Below are 10833 nucleotides of genomic sequence, written 5' to 3' on the forward strand. Positions count from 1 at the left end.
ATCTCAAGGCTCTAAATGCTATGAGCAACTCAAGGCTATAGATGGTGTGAACGACTAAGGGATGTGAGCTCAAGTCTCTAAGTGCTATGACCAACTTAGGGTTGTGAATGACATGAATGACTTCAAATCACAAGATGAGATCTTTAGATGCTATGAACAGTTGAAGGTTTTAGATAATATTAACGACTCTAGGTCTCGTAAGCTTAGGGCTCTAGATGCTAGGAACAACTCAGGCCTGTAAATGATGTGAACGACTTTGGGTCATGATCTAGCCTCTAAATGCTATGAACAACTTAGAGCTGTGGATGATATGAATGATTGGTGATCGCATGCTAAGGGATCTAGATGCTATGAACAGCTAAGGGTAGTGGATGGTATGAACAACTCGAGGTCCTATGAACTTAAGGCTCTATATGCTATGAACAACTCAAGGTTGTGGACGACATGAACAATTCCGGTTCGTGACCTCAAGTCTCTTGATGCTATGAACAAGTAAGGGTTGTGGATGATATGAATAAGTTGAGGTCCCATGTGCTCAAGGCTTTAGACGTTATGAACAGTTGAGGCCTATGGGTGACATGAACTATTCTGAGCCATGAGCTCAGGGCTCAAAAGGCTATGAACAACTCAAGGTTGTGGATGATATGAACAACTTAGGGTCATCTACTCAAGGTTCTTAATGCTATGAACAACTCAGGGTTGTGGATGACATGAACGTCTCTGGGTCATGTGCTTAGGGCTCTAGATTTTATGAACAACTCAAGGTTTTGGATAACATGAATGACTTCTGGTTGTGAAATCAAGGCTCTAGATGTTATGAACATCTCAAGTTTATGGATGACCTGAACGACTCTAGGTCGTGAGGTCATGACTGTAGATGTTGTGAAAAATTGAGGGTTGCAGATGATATGAATGACTTAGGGTCCTGTAAGCTCAAGGTTGTGGATGACATGAATGATTATGGTTTGTCAGCTCAAACCTCTAGAAGTTATCAATAGGTCAGGGTTTTTTTTTACATGAATGATTCTAGGTCATGATCTCATGGCTTTAAATTTTATAAGCAGCTCAGCTTTATGGATGATATGAATGACTCGGGGTCGTGTGCTCTGGGATTTATATGGTATGAACAGCTCAGGGATGTGAGTGATAATAATGACTCTGGGTCATGAGTTCAAGGCACTGGATGCTATGAATAGCTCAGTGCTGAAGATGACATGAAATACTTGGGGTCGTGAGCTCAGGGCTTTGGATGCTATAAACAATTGAGAGTTGTGGTTGACATTAATGACTTTGGTTTGTGATCTCAAGGCTTTAAATGCTATGAGCAACTCAAGGTTGTGGGTGATGTGAATGACTAGAGGACATGAACTCAAGTCTTTAAATGCTATGAACAACTTAGGGTTGTATATGACATGAACGAATCTGGATCATGAGCTGAGGTCTCTAGATGCTATGAGCAGTTGAGGGTTTTAAATAATTGAACAACTCCGGGTCTCATGAGTTTAGGTCTCTAGATGCTATGAACAACTTAAGGTGTGAATGATGTGAATAAATTTGAGTCGTGAGCTCTAAGCTCTAAATGTTATGAACAACTCAAAGCCATGGATGATATGAACAACTCGAGGTCTCATGCTGAGGGATCTAGATGCTATGAACAACCTAAAGCAGTGGATGGTATGAACAAATTAGGGTCATATGAGCTTAGGCCTCTAGATGCTATGAAAAACTTAGGGTTGCAGACTATATGAACGATTTTAGGTCATGAGATCATGACTCTAGATGCTATGAGCAATTGAGGATTGTGGATGATATGAACGACTCGGGGTCTCATGAGATTAGGGCTCTAAATGCTATGGATATATTAGGATTGTGGATGAAATGAATGAGTCTGGGTCATGAGATCAGGGCTATAGATACTATGAACTGATTACTACCCAAAAAGTGTTATTTTACACCTTTAATGCATTATGTTTTAAGCACTTTTGTGTAGTAGTTCTCCATCTTTAGTCCAATTGGCATGTTAAGGACCTAGCAATTTCTTCTAATCATATTTGTGGCTAGTTTTAATGTTTTGACAGCTTTTTGGATCGTTAAGACAAGTCAAGCAAAGGAGAGAAGCAAAGAGAAGCAAAGTGAAAAAAATCAAGATGTAGCAGCTGCAGTCTTATTTCACACTTTTGGAGCACTTTCCGAAGTCTATTTTTTACATGCTATATACCATTTCAAAGCTCTGGAAGTCAAGAATCCAACGCTTCAAACCGTGTACGATTTGGAGCTGAAATGAGGAAGATATGGCCTTCGGAAGCCAACTGCTCCAGGTTATGCGAAAATTTCGCATTCCACAAGGTGTTATGCGAAATTCGCATAACATTCGCATAACCCATGCGTGTTGCGAATTTTGCTCTGTTTTAGCCGACTCCACTTTAGATATTTTCCTTTGTATTTTGTGATGTAATTTCCTTTCTTATCCTTGTAACTAACCAATCATAAGATTTTGCTTTTGTAAAGACTTTATAAGGGGTGGAAATCACCTCTTGGAATATATAGAATACGTATTACGTTTTTACACTTAGAATTTTACAAAGCTCTCTCGTTTCTCTTTTCTCTTTATTATTTTCTTTTTCTTGGAAGCCAAACAACCTCTAAGGATGTTTGCCCGGAGGATGAGAGGCTAAACTTTCGGTTTCTTGGAGTAAAGGAAGCTAAGTGAAAAGTCCAGATGAAAAGGTGGAAAGCTTCCATGCATTAAATTCAGGTAGTTGGAATTCATAAATGGCTTCTAAATCCAAAGTTTTGCTTTAAACCCCTTAGAATCACTTTGAATGACCAATACATGGTAAGCTTCAGGTCTTTATGGATGCTTATTGCTAGATCCATATTAGTCCATTAGTTATCATGTACGAGTCATTGGAAAGTGATTCAAGGTGAAGACCCATAGTGTCTTAAGCCATTAATGGACCTTGACTACCATTTCTATTGATCTTTTATGGATTAAATCTTCATTGTCAAACCTATACCGGTTCGGGAAATAACTATAGGTTAAATCCCCAATGCGAGGAGAAAAATCCGGAATTTTCCACTTTCTATTCTGAACTTGATCCTAGCAACCCTTAGCTCCGGGAGACTTTCTTTCTTCCATTTTTAATTAGTTTATGTTAGTTTAGTTTCAAACACTTTCAAAACAAATTTTATTTTCTTTTAAACTTTAAGTTTTTGATTAAGGAAATCATTAAATACAATTTCTAATTTTGAGTATATCACTGGTAGAATGAAAACCCATCCCAGAGTTCGACCCTAGAGCCACTATACTATAGTAGCTTTGCTACGTTAGTATGAGGTCATAGGTTTTATAAATGTTTTTGATTAAATGACCCATTTGGAGTTACACGCGAATCATGAGCCAATCACGACTGTGGATGATCTGAACGATTTAGGTTCTTTAGTGAGGCTCTAAATTCTATGTACAACTAAGGGTTATGGATGACATGAACGACTTTAGGTCGTGAGCTCAAGACTCGAGATTCTATGAACAACTCTTGACTATGGATGACATAAACGAGTCAAAATGGAGTTACACGCGAATCAAAATGGCGCCGTTGTCGGGGATGGTGCCACAATACAGTGATGCAACCTTTTAGAGGCTACTTGTGATTTCCATCACAAGTTTGGTGAATTCCTTTTTCACTAACTTTATTTCCTTTCATTTTATTTTTGTTAGGTTTATTTTCATTTTCTTTCTAACCTTAACTCTTTTCTAAGTTTCTTTTGTTTTTGTTATTTTTGTTTTATTTCAGGTAAGTAGTAACTTTTGCATGCCCTATTGGATTCGAGACCAAGAGGGAAGATTAGTAAGGATTAAGAATCCTCAAGACACAGAGTTGGATATTTGTGTTAACATCAAAGACCCTCCACCAGAGGATCAGAATTCTCAACAAGGTCAAGGGGGTAATCCTAATGCATACCTATCCATGAGGGATAGAATGCATCCACCAAGGATGAGTGCACCCTCATGCATCCTGCCTCCTCTTGAGCAGTTGGTTATAAGGCCCCATATTGTGCCCCTTCTACCAAATTTCCATGGAATGGAGAGTGAGAATCCATATGCCCACATCAAGGAGTTTGAGGAGGTTTGAAATACCTTTAGAGAGGGAGGAGCTTCAATAGACTTGATGAGACTCAAGCTATTCCCTTTTACTTTGAAGGACAAGGCAAAAATATGGCTTAATTCTTTAAGGCCAAGGAGCATAAGGAGTTGGGTTGATCTTCAGGCCGAATTTTTGAAGAAATTTTTCCCCACCCATAGGACCAATGGGTTGAAGAAACAAATCTCAAATTTTTCTGCTAAAGAAAATGAGAAGTTCCATGAATGTTGGGAAAGGTATATGGAGGCCATCAATGCTTATCCTCATCATGGCTTTGATACATGGCTCTTGGTGAGCTATTTTTATGATGGAATGTCTTCTTCCATGAAGCAAATTCTTGAAACCATGTGTGGGGGAGATTTTATGAGCAAGAATCCGGAAGAAGCCATGGACTTTTTAAGTTATGTGTCTGAAGTGTCAAGAGGATGGGATGAGCCCAACTCAAGGGAGAAAGGGAAGTTTCCCTCTCAACCAACCCAAAATCCAAAAGGTGGAATGTATGTATTAAGTGAAGACATGGACATGAAAGCTAAAGTGGCAACAATAGCAAGGAGGTTGGAAGAACTTGAGTTGAAAAAGATGCATGAAGTCCAAGCCATTTCCGAGACCCAAGCCCATGCCATGCCATGCACCATTTGCCAATCATGTGATCATGTGGTAGATGAGTGCCCAACCATGCCAACTGTGAGGGAGATGTTAGGTGATCAAGCCAATGTTGTGGGGCAATTTAGGCCTAACAACAATGCATCTTATGGAAACACCTATAATTCAAGCTGGAGAAACCATCCAAATTTTTCTTGGAAACCAAGACCACCTCCATACCAACCACAAGCCCAAACCCAAGCACCTCAACAAACCTCTTCAGTGGAGCAAGCCATTGTGAACCTAAGTAAAGTCATGGGTGACTTTGTGGGTGAACAAAAGGCAATCAACTCCCAATTGCATCAAAAGATTGAAAATGTTGAGAGTTCTCAAATTAAGAGAATGGAGGGGATGCAAAATGATCTATCTCAGAAGATAGATAATATTCAATACTCCATCTCTAGGCTTACCAACCTCAACACTGTGAATGAGAAGGGAAAGTTTCCCTCTCAACCAAGCCAAAATCCCAAGAGTGTTCGTGAAGTTGAAACCCAAGAGGGGGAGTCTTCAAAGTTGAGGGAGGTTAAAGCTGTGATCACTTTAAGGAGTGGAAAAGAGGTTGATCAACCCCTGCCTAAGGTGAAGCAAGATGAAGAACTCATGTCAAAGAAAACCTCGGTCAAAGAGAGCAATAACCAAGAAGAGAAGAGTGGGAAGAAAAGTACATCCAAATCAAGCATTGAAGAAGAGCCAAGGATAGTGATTAAAGAGGATATGATGAAGAAACATATGCTTCCCCCTTTTCCTCAAGCTTTACATGGAAAGAAGGAAATCAAGAATTCATCAAAAATTCTTAAAGTCTTGAGACAAGTGAAGGTGAATATACCCTTACTTGATATGATCAAGCAAGTCCCCACATATGCAAAGTTTCTAAAGGACTTATGCACGGTCAAGAGAGGGTTACATGTGACAAAGAATGCATTCCTCACTGAGCAAGTAAGTGCTATCATTCAGAGTAAGTCTCCAGTTAAGTATAAAGATCCGGGATGCCCCACCATTTCAATCAACATTGGAGGGACACATGTGGAGAAAGCTTTACTAGACTTGGGGGCAAGTGTGAATTTGCTCCCATACTCTGTGTACAAGCAACTGGGACTTGGAGGATTAAAGCCCACAGCCATCACTCTCTCCTTAGCTGACAGGTCAACCAAAATCCCAAGGGGGGTGATAGAGGATGTTCTAGTTCAAGTGGACAAATTCTACTATCCTGTGGATTTTGTTGTGCTTGATACTGATCCCACAGTGAAGGAAGCAAACTATGTACCAATTATCCTTGGGAGACCTTTCCTAGCTACCTCCAATGTCATCATCAATTGTAGAAATGGGGTGATGCAGCTCACATTTGGGAATATGACCTTGGAATTAAACATATTCCACCTATGCAAGAGGCATCTTCACCCAGAAGAAGAGGAAGGATTGGAGGAGGTGTGCTTGATCAACACCTTGGTTGAAGAGCATTGTGACAAGAATTTACAAGAGAGCTTGAATGAAAGCCTTGAAATGTTTGAAGAAGGGTTACCTGAACCCTCTGATGTTCTACCTATCATGTCTCCTTGGAGGAGACGGGAAGAGATCTTACCACTATTCAACCAGGAAGACTCACAAGAAGCAACTGTGGATGACCCTCTAAAGCTTGTTTTGATGCCGCTTCCTGTTGATTTGAAATATGCATATTTGGAGGAAAATGAGAAATGTCCAGTGGTGGTTTCTTCAACTCTTACTAGTGATCAAGAGGATAATCTTTTGGGAGTCCTCAGGAAATGCAAGAAAGCCATTCGATGGCAAATTTCTGATCTGAAAGGGATTAGCCCTTTGGTGTGCACCCACCATATTTATATGGAGGATGATGCAAAACCAGTGAGGCAGCCCCAGAGGAGGTTGAATCCTCACATGCAAGAGGTGGTGAGGGGTGAAGTTCTGAAGCTACTCCAAGCTGGGATCATATATCCCATTTCAGACAGTTTGTGGGTGAGCCCCACCCAAGTAGTCCCAAAGAAATCTGGAATCACTGTGGTCCAAAATGAGAAAGGGGAGGAAGTCTCTACACGTCCTACCTCAGGATGGAGGGTGTGTATAGACTACAGGAGGTTGAATTCAGTGACTAGGAAGGACCATTTCCCATTGCCTTTCATGGACCAAGTCCTTGAGAGAGTCTCAGGACATCCTTTCTACTGTTTTCTAGATGGGTACTCGGGGTACTTCCAAATAGAGATTGATTTGGAAGATCAAGAAAAGACAACCTTCACTTGCCCCTTTGGTACTTTTGCGTATAGGAGAATGCCCTTTGGTCTATGCAATGCTCCTGCAACTTTCCAAAGATGTATGCTAAGCATCTTCAGTGATATGGTGGAGCGCATCATGGAAGTCTTCATGGATGACATCACTGTTTATGGAAGTTCTTATGAGGAGTGTTTGTTGCATTTAGAAGCTGTTCTCCATAGATGTATTGAGAAAGACCTAGTGCTAAATTGGGAAAAGTGCCATTTTATGGTACAAAAAGGGATTGTCTTAGGACATATCATCTCCAAAAATGGCATTGAGGTAGATAAGGCTAAGGTGGAGCTTATTGTTAAGTTGCCACCTCCCACAAATGTTAAGGGAATTAGGCAATTCCTTGGACATGCCGGGTTCTATAGGAGGTTCATTAAGGATTTCTCAAAAATCTCAAAGCCTCTTTGTGAACTCTTGGTAAAAGATGCCAAGTTTGTGTGGGATAAGAAGTGTCAGAAGAGTTTTGAGGAACTGAAGCAATTCCTCACAACTGCGCCAATAGTGAGAGCCCCAAATTGGAAGTTACCTTTTGAGGTAATGTGTGATGCAAGTGACCTTGCTATGGGGGCTGTCTTAGGGCAAAGAGAAGATGGAAAGCCCTATGTAATTTATTACGCTATCAAAACTTTGAACGAGGCTCAAAGGAACTACACAACTACTGAGAAGGAGTTGTTGGCAGTAGTTTTTGCCTTGGATAAGTTTCGTGCTTATTTGGTAGGGTCCTCCATAGTGGTGTTCACTGACCATTCCGCTTTGAAGTACTTGCTAACCAAGCAAGATGCCAAGACAAGATTGATAAGATGGATCCTTTTGCTCCAAGAATTCAATCTCCAAATCCGGGATAAAAAAGGGGTAGAAAATGTGGTAGCTGACCACTTGTCAAGACTTGTGATATCACATGACTCACATGGTCTGCCTATCAATGATGACTTCCCTGAGGAGTCTCTCATGTCAATAGAGGTAGCTCCATGGTATTCTCACATTGCAAATTTCTTGGTTACTGGAGAAGTACCAAGTGAGTGGAGTGCCCAAGACAAGATGCATTTCTTTGCTAAGATCCATGCCTATTATTGGGAGGAGCCTTTTCTCTTCAAATATTGTGCGGATCAAATCATAAGGAAATGTGTTCCTGAACAAGAGCAATCAGGAATTCTTTCCCATTGCCATGATAATGCATGTGGAGGTCATTTTGCCTCCCAGAAAACAGCAATGAAAGTGATCCAATCAGGTTTTTGGTGGCCCTCTCTTTTCAAGGATGCCCACTCTATGTGCAAGGGATGTGATCGGTGTCAAAGGCTTGGTAAGCTAACACGCCAAAATATGATGCCCTTGAATCCCATCTTGATAGTGGATGTCTTCGATGTTTGGGGGATAGACTTCATGGGACCATTTCCAATGTCGTTTGGACATTCCTACATTTTGGTGGGAGTGGATTATGTCTCTAAGTGGGTAGAAGCAATCCCATGTAGGAGCAATGATCATAAGGTGGTTCTTAGATTCCTCAAGGACAACATCTTTGCATGATTTGGAGTGCCTAAGGCCATTATCAGTGATGGAGGAACCCACTTTTGCAATAAACCTTTTGAGATTCTTCTAGCCAAGTATGGGGTTAAGCACAAGGTAGCTACACCTTATCACCCTCAGACAAGTGGCCAAGTTGAGTTAGCCAACCGGGAAATCAAGAATATACTGATGAAGGTGGTGAATGTGAATAGGAAGGATTGGTCTATTAAGCTCCTAGATTCCTTATGGGCTTATAGGACCGCTTACAAGACCATTCTTGGAATGTCTCCTTATTGCCTTGTTTATGGCAAAGCGTGTCACCTTCCAGTGGAGATTGAATATAAAACATGGTGGGCAATCAAGAAGCTCAACATGGATTTGACAAGAGTCGGGTTGAAGAGATGTTTGGATTTGAATGAATTGGAGGAAATGAGGAATGATGCTTACCTCAATTCAAAAATTGCAAAAGAGAGGTTGAAGAAATGGCATGATCAATTGGTAAATCAAAAGAATTTTGCCAAGGGACAAAGAGTCTTGCTTTATGACTCTAAGCTTCATCTTTTTCCGGGAAAATTGAAATCAAGATGGACGGGTCCTTTCATAATTCATGATGTGCAATCAAATGGAGTAGTGGAACTACTCAACTTCAATAGCACTCGAACTTTCAAAGTGAATGGGCATCGTCTCAAGCCCTATATAGAATCATTTTCCCGAGACAAGGAGGAATTCATCCTCCTTGATCCACCTCCAACATGAAAATACTTGGTTTATGGTTGAACTTAGTCTCTTCAAAGACTAAAGAGTTCATCCTCTTTTTGTTTTCTTTTAAGTTGATTTTAATTTAATCTAGTTTTTTTTTTCTCTTGTGTTTTTCCATGTTTTGATTTTTATTTTTGACTTTAATGTCGTTCTAATGTGTTTTTAATTGGTTTTTTGGGTTAACATTCAGGTGGGAAAGCTTGAGGAATGAAGTCATGGTGAAAGTAAGGCAAAACAGGGGAGAAAAAAACAAGTTTCAGCCATTTTCGCACAACATTTGCTGTTATGCGAAATTTTCGCATAACACACCCCTTATGCGAAAATGCTTTTGTGGCAATTTCCAAAAAAACATGCTCTCGGTCCCTTCCCAAAATCCCTTATGCGAATTTCATAGGAATGCGAACCATATGCGAATTCGTTTTTGAGACAAATTTGCAAAACCATGCTCACTGTCTGGGTACTCACAGGAATGCGAAATTTTCGCATAACATAAGGGTAATGCAAAATTTGCATTTCCTCTTTAAAGACCGTGTTCTCCTCTTCCCATGCTCAATTTCTTCTTCATTTCTCATAGCACCTCTCTTCCAATCACCAAATCACTTCCTTAAGTTTCTTTTCTTCATCATTCCCCACTCTCAACACCACCATGGCAGCCCATCTCCATAACTCCACCTCATAGCCGCGGCAGTCACTATTCATCACCGTCCACCCCTTCAATTTTCAGCTCTTTCCACCATCAAAAACCTCCCAATTCCTCACTCAACACTCTAAATCCAGCCCTCAACCAATTTCAGCCTTGTATTCACCAATTCAAAACCTCAAGCTAAGCATTCAAGCCACGTTTTCTTCAAAGAGAACCCATGGCCGCCGGGTAGAGGAGCTCCAATTTTCAAAATTTCTTCGTGAAAAAGCTCCAATTTCCAAGCCTATTCACCATGAAAAATTATTTTCTTACCTTAGCCAACATTTCCCACCCTCAAAAGCCAAAAATTTCCACAATTTGAATGAGCTTCAAAACTTCAAGTGGGCGTGTGAATAGTGCATATGCGAAATTTTCGCATTCCATCATGTGTTATGCGAAATTCGCATAACCCCCCCCCCCATATGCGAAATTTTCGCATAACCCCTACCTTGTGCCAATTTTTCACTTTTTCCATCTCTACCCTCCCCAATCCAAAGCCTGTGAGCCTCATTTCATTACTTCATTATGCCTAAGACCCGAGGAGGACATACCTCAGCTCCCCAGAGCAGTGAGAGAGCCGCCCCTGTGCGGACCCCACTAGATGCGCCGCCACATTTAGCTGATTCTGCTTCTCAGAGCAGATACCATACGAGGAGAGCATCTGCCACACCTGTGACCCCTACTCAGATTCCACCTCGGGGTCCTCCTACAAAGAAAGCCAAGACTTCAAATCCAGGAGAGTCCTCTAGAGCACCTCGGGATTCACAGTCTCAGCCACCATCCACCAGACGCCCTAGACCCAGCTCGCCTATTGAGGGCAACTCAGATTGCCGG

The sequence above is a fragment of the Vitis vinifera genome, chromosome 2 (genome assembly GCF_030704535.1).
Source record: "Vitis vinifera cultivar Pinot Noir 40024 chromosome 2, ASM3070453v1".
In the NCBI taxonomy this organism is placed as follows: domain Eukaryota; kingdom Viridiplantae; phylum Streptophyta; class Magnoliopsida; order Vitales; family Vitaceae; genus Vitis; species Vitis vinifera.